The sequence below is a fragment of the Pteronotus mesoamericanus genome, unplaced genomic scaffold (genome assembly GCF_021234165.1).
Source record: "Pteronotus mesoamericanus isolate MK-2021 breed Mesoamerican mustached bat unplaced genomic scaffold, CSHL_Meso_final contig_74, whole genome shotgun sequence".
NCBI classification, from domain to species: Eukaryota; Metazoa; Chordata; class Mammalia; order Chiroptera; family Mormoopidae; genus Pteronotus; species Pteronotus mesoamericanus.
In genome coordinates this window covers 21049595-21064887 of record NW_026555247.1, presented here as the reverse complement: position 1 = coordinate 21064887, position 15293 = coordinate 21049595, and positions in this window count along the sequence as shown.

Sequence of the window (15293 nt, the reverse complement as noted above, 5' to 3'; positions counted from 1 at the left end):
GATTCTGTGAGTTGAGCAAAATAAAAACCTGAGGAAAAGGAATCTTTTTTTAATTTTTTGATCATAAAATGAGAGCTAAATGCTCCATGAAATGTTCCCCCTTTTCCACTGCTAGAAAGCTCAGAATAAGCGTATGTATTAATTACCTGTACTTTTCATTTGCATGAATGTTTTGATGGTTTTTCTCTACATGTCACCTTTTATCATTTTGTTTTTCTTTTGTTATTATATTAGTTCCTTGTCATATTTTAACCCTGTAGGTATACCAATAAAATGAATGAGTTAGAATATTGGTATTGTTGTTAAATGAGAAACAGTTAAGACATAACTCATTTCTGTTTCTATAAGCTTTCTGGTAGATTAATCTTAGTCCATTAACATTCTTTAGATATAATCAGCTGGTTACACATATTTAACACAATGTAGGCCATACTTTCTGTTGTTGAATATGTCTATATTCACAATATTCATTTCCCATCTCACATTAACTCTTCAAATATCTCCAAGCCAGCTCTCTTCCTAAAAACTTCACTAAGCTTTACTTGTAAAAATCACAAATGGACCCATATGATTAAAGTAAATAGTTACTTCTCCTACTTAACATCCTACTTAACTTCTCTTTGAACACACAAGCTCTTTATTTTCTTGGCCAATATGCAAAGCTGATTCTCTTTGCCTGGACTGCATTTCTTTCTCAACTTTACCTAACTAGTTCTTACTATAATTTAAATCTCTAACCATACCTATTGGCTTTTTCTCATCATATAACTTATCAATATACAATATTTTTCTTGATGCCTTACTAACTTATACATTTCATGACACCAAAAGCAGGCCTGTGTTAGTAACTTCTTTATTCTCAGTACCTCAAATGGCCTCTGGAAGAGAGCGGATACTCAATAAGTATATGCTGAAAGAATTAATAAATCTGAACTTTGACTTCACCAAAAAAATTCAAGTGAACCTTATACAAATTATATAACATTTACACATTGCCTTCTTTTTCTATATACCAAGAAAAGCAAGAATTTCCAGTTATCTAGTTATGGTGATGAATATGCATTTAACTTAGTTAAAAATGATGTTGGTGATTTCAGCATCAGAATGTAGACTGGTTAATATATTTGAGTAACATTAACAATTTTCATAATTCTTTCTCATATATCAACTAATTTGAATCAAACATTAGCATGATAAAATAACTAGATTTGTATGATCTTGATTTTTCAGAAGAAAACAAAACAAAACAAACACTAATTGGAACAATTAAGTTATTTACCAAGAACATCCCTTTTCAAAATCTGCCATTTGTATTTTTGCTCAGTAATGCCAGGAAAATCCAGAAATATCCATCTTAAATGTGGTTATGTTGTTAAACTAGATATGTGACTTAAGTGAGTCAATATAATTCACTGAACTTTGAATATATTATTTATCATATTGGAACTAAAAGACCATTCTTACCAGTTTTTTTGAGATTGTATGTTTATTTTTCATATAAGAAAATAAATGTAAAACCTTTTTGGCAAATAATAAAAGCTATAGAAATACATAATTTCAGAGGCAGAAGAAACTTTACAGATCACGAAGCCCTTTACTGCTTATAAAAGGGAACTGAAGTCTAGAATGGTTAAATGAGTTGACATGGGACACTGAACTACTCTGGACTAAATCCTGGAGCCTAAATTTTTGGGAATGGGCTGTTCCCACCATATTACCTTGGTCTTTTTTCAAACAGAAGTATAACATCATGTTTATATGATGGGAACATTCCTTTTACTTCAAGGTTAGATATTATTGTTTTATGTAATAATATTTTGATTTAATGAAGTAATGAATATTATATGAGAATAGTAAATTCCAGACTGATTATCACAATGTTCATCGTCTAGTATATGAGGTCTGTCAGGAAAAAGCCCAGCCATTGTTAATATAATGAGAATGGTTTTCATGACATCTATGAAACCTGGCAGTCAAGGAGAGTGAACGGGAAAGCACATGTGTGAACAATGATGATTTCACTGTACTGGTCAGTAGAATGGTAGAAGCCATTGATTGATCATGTGTACTGTGTGGCAGTCACATTCAAAATGACTGAGCTAGTAGACCAAAAAACATGCATCAAATTTTGGTTAAGCTTGAACATTCCTCTGTGGAAACTATTCAGATAATTCAGAAGGCTTTTGGGGACATGGAAATGAATGCAGCACTAATAAAAGTGTGGCACAAACACTTCAAATATCATCGAGAATCTGTTGAAAGTGATCCACGTTCTGAAAGGCCTGCAGCAAGAAAAACACCTGAGAATGTTGAGCGTGTACAGGCGGCAATCAACAAAGATCAGAACACTACATGAGATCCCAAGGTGCCTACTTTGAAGGGGACTAGGATGTCAATGGCCTGTGTACAATGTCTCTTGTATTCTTCAATAAATGTCTCAATTTTTCACGTTATATGGCTGGATACTTTCTGGACAGACCTCATATATTTGCTCTATAGAACAAGTTCATTATACCCCAAAGTAATAAGTGATCATTTCTATATAAAGAAAGAATTCAGCACAGAAGCTTCTCTTTTATGCTAAAAATTTTAAATTGTAATGGGATGAAATATTCATGTAACAGAAGAAAAGAGAAGGAACACAAAAATTTGGTTTGAAATGTCATATAGTGAGGAATAAATATCTTCTAGGTTGGTTAAAGCTAAAATTGAAATCAATGATTGGCTTAAGAGATATGTGTGATTTCTACCACGTCCCAGCAAGAAGCCTTTTATTGTCTCAGTATTCAGCCCTACAGTCTAATTCCTGAAACGTAAATTCCGGATCTTCATTTTCCATCTTTTTTTTTTTTTTTTTTTGCCTCCAGACCATGTGGGCTTAATTGTGCTTATTAGTTTGTTAAAACATAAAGTAGAAATCATTCACATTTATTTATCAGGGGATTTATTATTTACTATTCTTAAGAAAAATGATAATATTTATAATAGTTATGTGCCAGCAGAGACAGGATGAGCTTATGGTGGCTTCGGATCATTATTACCCTGCTTTTACTCTTCTTTTCAGACCGCTTTCTGAGAGTAACCAACAGTTCCAGTATTTGGTCTTTGGAATGTAGCAAAGAAAGAAAATTCAGAGGATGCTGTTTTAATAGGGTGATGCACCCTCAAATCATAGCATTTGAGTATTACAGTGAACCTCAGTCACTTACTCAGTGGTCAGTACAAATATATGATATAGGTGATTATCCAAGAGAGAGCAAAGGGAGATGGGTGTTGGTGATGTTAACTATTAACTGTAGGAAGTCTCACATCTGAGAGGCTTGGGATGAAAAAACAGTTAAGAGCAAAGAATAAAGAGATTTGGGGAAGGATTGGACTCTATTTTGAAGTTGTTCTTCAGTGTCTTTTTTGATGATTGCCCTCATATTGCATGATAAATGAGCCATCTTAGGCATTTATAATGGTGACTGTGTATATATGAATGTGTTTAACAAATTCTATGTGAAAAATTCATATTCACTGAGTTTTGTGGGGCCCAAGAACCCCTAGGAATCAACACTTATAATTACAGTGGACTTGGGAGATAAGAGAAACTCACTGGAAGTTAAGTTGTCCTTGAAAGGGAAAAACAGATTAAAAAACAAACAAACAAACAAAGTACAAGTGATGAAGGCCTGGTGGACCAGCCTTTAGTAATAAGTCTTGGGAACTGGAGGAGTAGTTGTTCCCAGTGGAACTGAGAAGCCATCTTTGGATACTCTCTGACCCAGACACTAGTCACCCAAATATTCTGAGAAAGAAAAATCTTAGAGTTAAAACTGACGAAGTATCTCAATAAAGGTGAACAAAAAATATGTGAGAAAGACAAATAGTTTTCTTATCAGAGGGACAGAAAGGTGAAAGCCAGATATCCAAAAATCGGTTGTAGTGGTACTTTAGGGGATGGCATTGAAAAAGAATTTGACGGCCCAAAAGACTCTGGATGCCAAGAAGAAGTTAGTATCCCTGTGTTGACAGACCAAGAAGAGCCGTTGAATTGGAAAGACATTTTTTGACTAGGGTACAAAAAGAAGAAAAAGGAAAAAAAATTAAAGGGATGATTATTTTGAGATAAGAAGGTAAGGGTGATGGTAGCAGAGAAAACCGGTGTGCCTGGTCGTTTGGAAGATCAGACCCGGACTCACCAGTGGTCAGAGGATTGGTAGTTTATGCACCCTAGACAGACCTCAAATCCATGGCAGTCCAGCGTGGGAGCAATGGCAGCTAGGGCAGAAGGGTAATACAACATAGGCAGGGAGACATTTTCTTGCCTGCCCTGCCTGACCGATCTGCTGCTTTGGGGGCTGTGAGAGAGCGCTGACAAAGAGGGAGATGTCGGTCTCCCGCATTGCTGCCCAGGAATGTTGGCCCAATTACTGAAGGGTCAGTTATTAAGGTGGATTTATCCATGATCCACAAACACATTTTTATCTAGATATGCAAATTTACTTTCCCATAGTTAGCTTGGCATTCCTATTTGCTTGATGTAGGTTATTTCAAAAATTGTTGCTTGTATCTCATTTCAGAAAAAAATTAGATTATAATACAATTTCAAGTTCTAAGAAAACCAACTTAGTCATATAATTTTGTCATAAGTTCTTCTTACTAAAATGTAAAAACACATTTTTAAGAACGATCATCTTCAAGTGGAGGCCAGGGTGGTTTTCAGGAAATGAATGCATTGAGGGAATTTGAGTATTGAGTCATGTTTAATGTTGGAAAAATTTTGCAGTTTATACTTTTGGGGAAAGTGCCTAGAGGGAAACATTTGCAGTTATGAGTACTTCCTTTCTGCCTTTAGTAAGATTGCTCAGAAATCAGAAATTAAAATAGTTCAGGGAGTCTCATATTGCTTTGTCAAATGAATAAAGAGAGGGAGGTACTTCCTGTATGACCGGGCTTTGTCTAGTGGACAATGAGGCAGGGGTACTGATGAGCAGAGCACTGCCTAGTTTTATTTAAATATAGGCTGGGGGGAACCAATAGCTCAGGGCCAGCATAAGGACAGTCATAATAAAAGTAGGACCTAAGAGCCATTTGATTTCTCCTCTGGAAGCGTTACTGTAACAATATAGCAGTAACAATATAACTAATGAGGACTGGTGGGAATATGCTCAAATTTCACAAACAGTAATAAGGCTAAATAGTAATGAATCTTGAGTAAATGAGGTACTATTTTTATTTCTCACAGCCCTATACTCCTACCTGTCTAAAGCCCTTACTGATAAAATATATCTAATGCCTCTTATTACATTAGAACTCTCACATTTATAATTTCATATGGACTAATTGTATACATAACTGCATTTAGGAGTCCAAATCCATACACAAACTGACTTCCTTCAGGAAAGGGGCAAGTCTTCTAGCTATTTGGATGAATTTATTTATTTATTAATTCATCTGTTCATTTATTCATTCAATAGATAAATTTGAATACCTATTATATGCTAAACACTATACCTAGATCGTTGGTATAAAAAGAGATGGATACCAGCCCTAAAAGAGCCTGAAATTTTGGAAATAATAAACAAATAAGTAAAATATGAATATATAAGTCAATGAGGAAACCCTTAGATTCAATGAGACTGTATAGCAGAGACACAACACTTTGTTCTAGGTACTGAAAGACTTCCTGAGGAAGAAGATACAAGAAACTGAAGTATGAGTAGAGGTTATTCAAATGAATATTTGAGGAAGAACTATTTCAGAAAGAGGAAACATTACATGTGATGGCTCAGCAACAAGGGAGAGTAAGGTCTATTATAGGATCTTAGAGAAATACATTGTGGCTTATGTGTAGAAAGCAGGTGGGAATGGAGGAGGAAAAGATGGAATTGGAGAGAAAAGTTAGGAGAAGAGTAATCTAGGTTATGAAAGTCCATGTAGAACAATACACATTCCTTACAATTTGTGAGACCTTGAGCAAGTTATTTAACCATTACTATCTCTGTTTCCTCAACTCTACAATGGATCAAAGAATTTAAATGGCATGTCTTCACATGACTGTCAAGATTTGCTATCAGGACCTCTGACATGAAAGGTACCAAAGCTCTGTGTATCATACTATAGCTCTTTGTATTTATGAATAAATTAAATTATACATTATTTTTCCTCAATATCTCTAATATATAAAATGTGAATTCATCTGTATTTTTACTTTTGTCCACAAAATGATGATTAGAATATTTAGTTGAAAAAGGGAAGGCTTAGGGGAAATATAACTTTTTCAAATCAGTGAAATCCTGCCACTTTAAGGTATAATAAGATTTTACTGCCCTTTAGGATATATAGATCAAATTTACAAGTAAGTAGATTTCAGCTCAACTGAAGTTTTGAATAATTTGTGATAGTCTCAAGTGCAATAGGTTACTTCAAAGATAATGAACTTTCCATTATGGAAAGTGTTCAAATAGAAATTAGATGGCCACCTGACAAATATGCAATATAGGTAGATGTCAATTTGAAATTGATGACCCTATGGTAGAGAGATAGCGGAGTTACTTCCTTGGCTAAGTTTTGCTCAGAGAATTTGCTTTTACCTACAATGGCAGCTGAACAGCCTAAAGGCTACATTACTCTCTTCATTCCTCATGACCCAAAGACATGTTTAGGTCACAGATGATTGAAAAAGAAGTAATCAAAATGTACCGATCAGATTCTACCTTAAGACAGCAGACTAATAGGCTATTATCACATGATGGTCCATGCTTGAAAGGAAAGTTTCTATGATGTTAGAACCAGAAAGTGAAATTGTACCAAATATCATGAAAGCCAGAAAAAATAAAGGTCAGAAAGAACATCCTTAAATAGAAAGAAATGAACTCCGGAGGTAAGCAGGGATTAGCATAGCCACATTGTAGAATTCCAAGCAGTCCAACGAGAGACTGAGGGGCAGCTTTAGTTCCTGATATTTTGTGTTTTTATCATACCCAATTTATTGTTAAAATCTTGCCAGTATAGAAGGAAGCTTAATTTAGAAGTTAGTGCCAAGTGTATTAAAAACTGAAGAGACAGAGGTCATAATATATAATGCTTGTTTCTTTTGTATTTTCTCTTCTTTCCCCCTAATTCTGAAAAAGAAAATGAAGGAGAAGGATGAGGAAAGAAAAACAGAGAAAGAGGAAGACATATAGGCATAATCCCTTGAGTTGGGAAGGGATGGTGGCTACTCTACTTGCAGCAAATATTTGAACCACAGGAAGGTCCTTTACAATGGAAGGTAGCATTTCCAAGTAAAGCTGTCCCTCTTGGGTTGGCCTAACCACCCTTTTTTTCCTCTCCTTCAGGTGTAATTCTGCCTTAGAATTTAAGAGTCAGATGATAGTCCTGTAACCTCAGGGCTTCTGAGGTCTCCCTTCCTGTCCTGTTAGTATTTGGTCTCCAGTATTGACAGATGGTTCTTGTTCATTTCTATAGATAATTCGCTGTAGTGTACAAAGCACATAGAATAAAATACTAACAATAAAACCTGCTGTTTAAGCAAAGTGTTCCCATGGCTGAAGGGTGAGAAGTGGTCAGCCAATACCAAAGCAAGATATATTATTCCTGCTCAAATACTCCTATACTTTATATTTCTCATTTCATTGTTTATGTGGTCCACCTGTATTACACTTCCTGTTTTTTCGTATCAATGAGCTTGAATCCTCTGTCCTGTAAAATTTAGTTTAAAAAAAAAAAACAACTTGTGTTCGTTTATGAGGGTTTCATTCCTTACAACAAAATTTTCCCTTACTGAACAATTTCAACATTCAGAAATATCAACCGCAGAAACCTCTGGCATTGGAAAGATAATATGATGTTTAAGAATTCCTGAACAGTAATAACATCTTATAGTCACATGGTGTTTTTAACTTTTAAAAGTAAGTTCTTAAAAACTACTGTCTCATTAGTGACAAGCACACTTAGAGGCCAGCTTTATAAATAAAGTCCTATGATTTTGGACTATAGGCCCTCATAGAAGGAAAAAAAATCCAGAAGTTCAAGCGATTATATAGAGAGTTGAAGAAGCTAAGATATCAAAATGTGACCATACAGACTATCAGTAAAACATTGAAGTGGTGGGAAAATTGTAACAAAATATAGGTCCAATCATTTTTACATCAGCCCATATTACATTTTAAGTAGATCATGATGAGTGGATGTTGTTTTAATTATCTGAGTTACTGGGTGAGAGTCGACGCTTTGGTGGGGGCACTTACTAGAGGCAATGACTGTAGAAAGAACTGGACCTATTTTTCAGAACCATCCAACACCTCAGGCCCTGCTCTTCCTTGCCTAATCTGTGCGTCACTACCCTATTCCATGATGACCTCCTTCCTTTGATTCTATTCAAGAACATGTTTACTACCCACCTGACCCCTGCTCCCAACAATTGGTAACTATTGTAGAGTTTGATACTTTCTACCATGACTTATTCTTTACAGAGTCTATAAAGTACACCAAGTGGGAGTAATGGAGAAGGTGGAGGCAGGGAACCTACCAGTGTTACCATCATTGTCATTCACTTTGTTGTGTTCCCGTGATATGACTTCCTTTCAAAATAGAAATTTCATCTGTGTGCAAAGGTTTAAAACTAGGAGTGGCTTAACACTGTTCCTCAAATATGTTAAGAACTGCCTGGAAGAAACATTTTAGCTCTCCCCTGGACTGCAGAGTGATCACACTGCAACATGACGCGCTGTAGTCAGACACATAGTACAAGAGGTATCACACATATGTACCTTCTTCTTTTGTTTGTCTTCACCAATCCTGCTGGGTATTCCAATGATTCCTTTTTTGGTCAAGTTCAAAGTTTTCTGAATGGTTGTCAGTGTGACTCAACCTACTTAGTATTTTGGACCACTTTAAAATCTCTGAAGAGAGGAAAATGTAAGTTAGAAAGATGGGAGAGCTGGAGAGGAATGTAGCCCTAGGGAAAGACAGAAGCTAGAGAGAGAGGCATGAGCTAAGGGATAATGACAAAGGTATGGGTATTCCCCAGCATTGTGACAAATCTAAGGGCAAATAAATAGACGGACTGTGGTGAGAAACACGAGTGTGAAATGAGTTGAGGAGAATGAGTACTGGTTTTTACATTCCTATTTTTAATTTCATAGGTCTTAACATTTTTGATGGTTGGCTGTTAGGAAGTTTCATCGATTATGATTCTTTTGTTTCCCTGTGTTTGAGTGTTAACCAGATACATTTCTAATGTCTTGAATTTTAAGATATCATTGGGTTACCAAAAATCTGCTCAAAAAGAAAGAAGTAAACACAGTATAAAATGCAATACTTGTATTTCAGGAAAATGCATTTTATTTTCCTAAAACATTCTCTAACTTAAACCAAGAGGAAATATTTCAAAGCTTCATATTTATAACTTATTTGGCTATTTTTAAAACTCTATTTTAATTTGTTCCTCGAAGGCAATGCAATTCCAGAATTATTTAGATTTTTCTTTATATTTCTTCTTCAATTTAGATGACTGCTAATTAGGTCTTTTTCTCTTCAGTGCCCCCAGAACTTAGCTGACTAAATTGTATTTGGAAATATACATGAATACATAAGAACTAAGGATTTCTGTTAAATATTCATAGATTTTTTTTTATATGAGAAATTCAGTTTTGATATTTGGGTAAGTATTTAAGTTTAGACATTTATTTGTGTAACAGTAGATTAAGAATTTGGTTTTTTTTTTTTTGCTTTTGTTTTTATAGTGACTTGAAGTTCAAGCAAATGCCAGAGAGAGGGATAGCAAGGTTATCTTAGCCTTTATTGGGCTGCCTCACATAAATATTTGTACTTATTTTAAGGTGAACTGGAATTCATTCTAAGGATGGTAGGTCAGTAGAAGGGCAGAGCACAGGAACTATTTGACCCAAAGAGACCTACAGAACTATAGGAAACAAGGTGTTTTTCCCAATTTTCTTTTCTGGTCTGTCTGGTATTGGCAATGCAAACTCCCTGTGATCCATCCCCATAGTTTAGTACTGACATTGCCTTGATGCATGGTTCACTTCTCTCTCTCACCATGTTGCACACCTCACTCGGATTTCCCCCTTAGAATTTTGATTCAGTAAAATTGAAAAGCAGCATCTTTTGTGTTCTTGAAGATTATTATAGAGTCATTGCATTAAACCTGAATAAATTTAACATTGTAGAGAGCATACACAGAGTTTTTTTGTGTCAAAATAAAAGCACCATCCAAACTATGTAAATATTTAGAAAGGGCAAATAAGAATTAGAAATATATGGAGAGGATGTAGTTGTGTAAAAAATAAATCATCTTGTTTTGTATAGCATCCTTTTTTACTCACGAAAGATTCATGCTTACATATTGGAAATGTTAGTAATATTACTCACTATATACCCTTTCGTTGTAGCAAGTTTTACTCATAGAAATGTACTGTCAAAAGTAATTAACTTGTTAAACTGTATATGTAGATTGCTAAATTTATACGCCTTTTGCTATTTGTTTTCTTTAGTCATTATTTAGGAAAAGATGTTCATATCGTACATGGAATGATCTCTACATTCTAATATAATGAGAGGCAGTAAAATGAAATTTTAAGAACTGGCTCTGTGGCCAGAATGGGGATTCAAACCCCAGCTCCATCACCTACTAGGTGCGTGACCTTGGGCAAATTACTTAACCTTTTTGAGTTTCAGTCCTATGTAAAATTGGAATAAAAATAGTATTTACTTTTTTGATTAAATGAGTTTATGTCCATAAAGTGCTTAGAATAGAACCTGGCTTATTGTAAATGTTCAATAAATGCTAACTATAATAACAGTTATTATGTTTTTTAAAAAAGCCATTGCTGAATGCATGTATGAATGTGACCTCTAATATCTTTACAATGAAATTGTAGGGAAGGAACAAAATAAATTTCACTTTTACCTTCTAAGTTCTCTGTTAGAAACCCTGTAACAACATATAGATTAACAAGAGAAAAACAAATAAGTTTATTAACATGTATACATGTGAGATACCCCAAGAAAGATGAGTAACTGCAAGGGGTAGCTTAGTATTCAGGCTTAAATACATTCCAGCTAAAGGCAAAAGGGAAGAGTACTGAGTAGGCCAGTTATGAGCAAGTGTTCATGCTATTGGTCCAAAGTTTGTGAACCAGAAGCTTTAAAAAGCCAAAACTTAAAACACTAGATTTGGGAGTAAAGAGCCCTGGCCAGATGGCTCAGTTTGTTGGAGCATTGCTGCATACACCAAAAGGTTGTGGGTTCCATCCTCGGTCAGGGCACATGCCTAGGTTGCGGGTTTGATCCCAGTCAGGGTGCATATGGGAAACAACCAATTGATGTTTCTCTCTGACATCTCTCTTTCTCTCCCCCCCTCCCCTTTCACTTTCCCCCTCTCTCTAAAATCAGTAAACATGACTTTAGGTGAGGATTAAAAAAATAAAATAAAAAAATGGAGTTTGGACTAAGGAAAGATTAGCTGATAGACAAGGCACTGACTAAGTAGATGGGAGCCCTAGCAGGACCTCAAATGCATCTTCCAAAAATACAGAGCTCAGGTTTCTTTTCTGTCAAGGGAAGAGAAATGGAGGGGCTGTTGTTGTGAAACTCAAGACCTTCTTCTAATAATAGCGTGTCTATATGCAAGACTAAGCAGACACTATTAGCCTAAAGGCCATGGTAACTCAGCAGGTTTGAACAAGATGGAGACCCAACATTTTACTCTGTTACCATCAAGGAAGTTACTGTAAACAAAAGTAAGTTTTGTTATACAGATTTAGGTCACTGCCATTGATAAGGATTTCTTGTGATTTAGTCATCTTCCTTAGAGAGGGAGAAACCCTTGCAAATGAAGAGTCCATTTATAACTGTAAGTGTAAATTTACCTTAGAAAAAAATGTAACTCCTTCCTTTTTCTAGAGCTTCTCCTATGTTTGCTGTTTCTCAAAATAATCATATGTAAAAGAGGTGTATTTGGGGGTGACATATTCTGTCATTCTAGAAAATGATGGAATTTAAGAAATAGTATTTTACTTAAAGACCCTACTCTTTCGTTAAACAAAACTAGAACTATACCCTAGGAGTCAGGATATGTGATATATTATCAAAATGTGAATATATTTCTGGATCTTCAAACTGGGCACTGGGTAAATTGTTATTTTCTTTATTCCATTCTACTTTGAGTTGCTTGAGTTTTGGGTTTTTTTTTCCCATCTTTGGCCTATTTTGACCAATTTTCTACCCAAGGACACTTTTGACCTGATTCCTAGAGTGGTATGAAAGAGTCATGTAGACTGGAAATTGATATTGACAACCTGCCCAAATGATTACTGTAAATCCAAAAGAGCAACTAATTTTCAATTTCTCAAACCTCCAAATATTAGGTGGCTGAGCCCTACTGTAACCGAGCAAACCAGGGCTCATTCATGTGGTGCCCTGATGCATGACCCAACAATTAGTGTTGAGAGAAACAGGTTTTTATTTACAGGGTTCCAACCTTGGCGGGCGGGGCGGGGGGGGCAGGAGGGCTGGGAGCACTTCTGCTCGGAGCCCTGTGCTCCCATGAGACCCAGCACATGAGACCCAGCACTTCCCTTGCTCCCTGCAGGCTATAAGCCAAAAGCATGCCCAAAAGTTCCCCACATCCTTACCTATTCTTAGGTCGGCTGCAGCAACGGGTCTCCTTCTCCTCTGGCTTGTGCACTTGTTGGTTTCAGAGTTGCCATCCTCTTACAGCAGCTCTCTCCTTTGGGATCTGGGGTATGCTGTCCTTAGCTTCCATGGTGTAGTCCAAGAAAGCATGTGCTGTGTTACACTGGATCACGGTGGAATCTTGACTCCTGGCCAGCATGGCTTCTACCTTACACCCAGCCCTCAAGGAGGACCACTTCGCTACAAGCTGCGTAGCTGCTTGCTGCTTCTACTTTCACACCTCGTGGCCAAATTTTCCCTTCTACTTCCCTACAAACCACACGGCTGTCTACCTCCTTCCTCATGGCTGCCTGCTCAGAGGAGCAGACATAGCTCCTCCCTCACTACAGGCAGCTTGACTGAACCCCCTTTGCTTTCAGCCAGCTCTGATTTTAAATGCCGACTCGGAAGTTCCTATGTGACCTCATCTCTGGCCCTTCCCACAATGTGCTGCTTTTGCCAGTTCCCCGTATCTTTTACTTTCTTTCAGCTGCTATCTTTAGTCAGAGCAGGAGTCTCCCATCACACCTGGACATCTGGACATCCCGGGTGGGCCATCTCCCCTGGCTATGTCATGAGTCCCTAAATGATCCCAAAGTCACATATGCTATTGCCCAGCGTAGCACCACAGCTTTTAACTTGCCATTTGTTATGCAAAGTATCATCCCCTTCCCCCTTCCCCCAACCATAGGCTGTGGGGTATATTTCAGGGAACCCTTGCTCTGCACCCCATTATATTACTGCGCATACAAAAGAAGAATTGAAGAGGAAAAACCTTGATTAATTAGCAGCCAAATAAAGAATACTTGGGGACCTAAAAATATAAATTAATTTGATGAAACCTCCCTTTTTGTTAGTTAAACTTATTGGGGATGCTAAAAATGGGCAAATTATGTAAGACTGCAATACAACATGAGTGAAGACCATAGGGACTGAGGCTGAAATATTTTCCTTATTTGTATACAAACCACACAAAACAATGTGACTCAGATGTGGTCAGTAATGGCATGAGACACCTCCCCTAGTGTGAACTTATTGGATATACTAGAAAGATGTATTCAAATTTTCAAGGTAGAAATAATCTCAGAGATCACCTGAAAAAACCTCTTTATTTTACACAGGAGGAAATTGGGTCCTTTTAAAGAATTCTCTTGCTAATTTGGGAGAATCTAGGTCTCAATGATCCAGTTCACTTTCCAGAGACCCTTCCTGTTAGGTAAGCAAATTAAATGCATATTCCTCCCTATTTGAGTTTTGCAAGTGGGTACTCCTTAACTCTTTGTCAGCTCTATTAAGCTGGGCTAACTTCCTAGGGCTAAACATACAACCATTTTTCATTTCTTGGCAATCTCTTCTATTACATTTGCATATTCAAATATGCAGCATTTATGTCTGATCTCTAAAAGAAAATTCACTGAATTCCTAGTAGAATTATTCTTTCTCTTTCTCTTTGGCTAGGGACAAAGATTTGAATAACAACTGAGAGAAAAAAAGCAGAAGTTAGGCAGTGCTTTCATAAATGAAATTAGCAAGTTTCTACAATTTAAAGGTTCTATTTGTAATTCTAAAAACCTTTTCCCTTTCTCCTTGCTTAGCTTCAGGCATGAATAAAAGTGTTGGGGAGGGGGAGGAATGTTTGCTTTTCTTCCTCTTAATGGGTAAGAGATAACTAAATGCTGAATTTACAAAATACTTTGCTGGTTCTGGATTTTATGCATAAGCACAAGATGAATATCATGGCTGGGATCTTAACTGAGTAATATCTGCAAAGTTACTTTGCTGTATATATGAAAAATCTACATTGTTTAACTTGACAATCTTCTCAAATGATATCCACAAGTATTTAGCATTAAAAAGCTCAGTTTAGAATTTGAATTGCTAATGTTGAGTTTCCAATTCAAGGTTCTACAATCCAAAACAAGCTTGAAAAGGAAAAACAAAAAAAGAACAAGCATAATTGAGAGGAAACAGTAACATTAGCTCCCACTTGGTTAAGTTGCTTGCAGCCAACCTAAGGGGTCCTCACTCTGTGTGACTTCCAATTGCCTTGCATTCTGCTATGCAGTGGGGCAGAACATCCAAAAGAAAATATTGATGTTATTGTTATCCAAGCTGAAAGAAAAAATACACACCCACACATATTAAACTAAGCAAAATTCCAACATGAATTTTAAGAAAGAAGAAACCAATCAGCGTTTCACACATATTTGCTGTTATCAACTTTGCTTCTCATCTTCCTCTTGTACCAAATGTTAGGGACAAAACCTATGGGTTTCTAGAGAGCTGTATGTAAAAAATGCAAAGTTGAAAAATTATTTTTGTGTTCTACATTTTCCTCCTATATTGATTTTCTCTTCTTTCTGTGGACATAGTTTCTTCCTAGAATTTGCATTAGGAAGAGGATCTTGTTTTAAGTTTATTGTTCATCTCTCTGAGAGTCACCATATCACTTTAAGTTATTTAGTTTTATATCATTTAAAGGTATTTAGTTATCACCATCAAATTCCTTATTGAAAATTACTCAAGAAACTCTGTAGCTAATTACAATAAAATACAAAAATGTTCATCAATGATTAGACAATATCTGAAATGAATTTTTTCCTAAATTG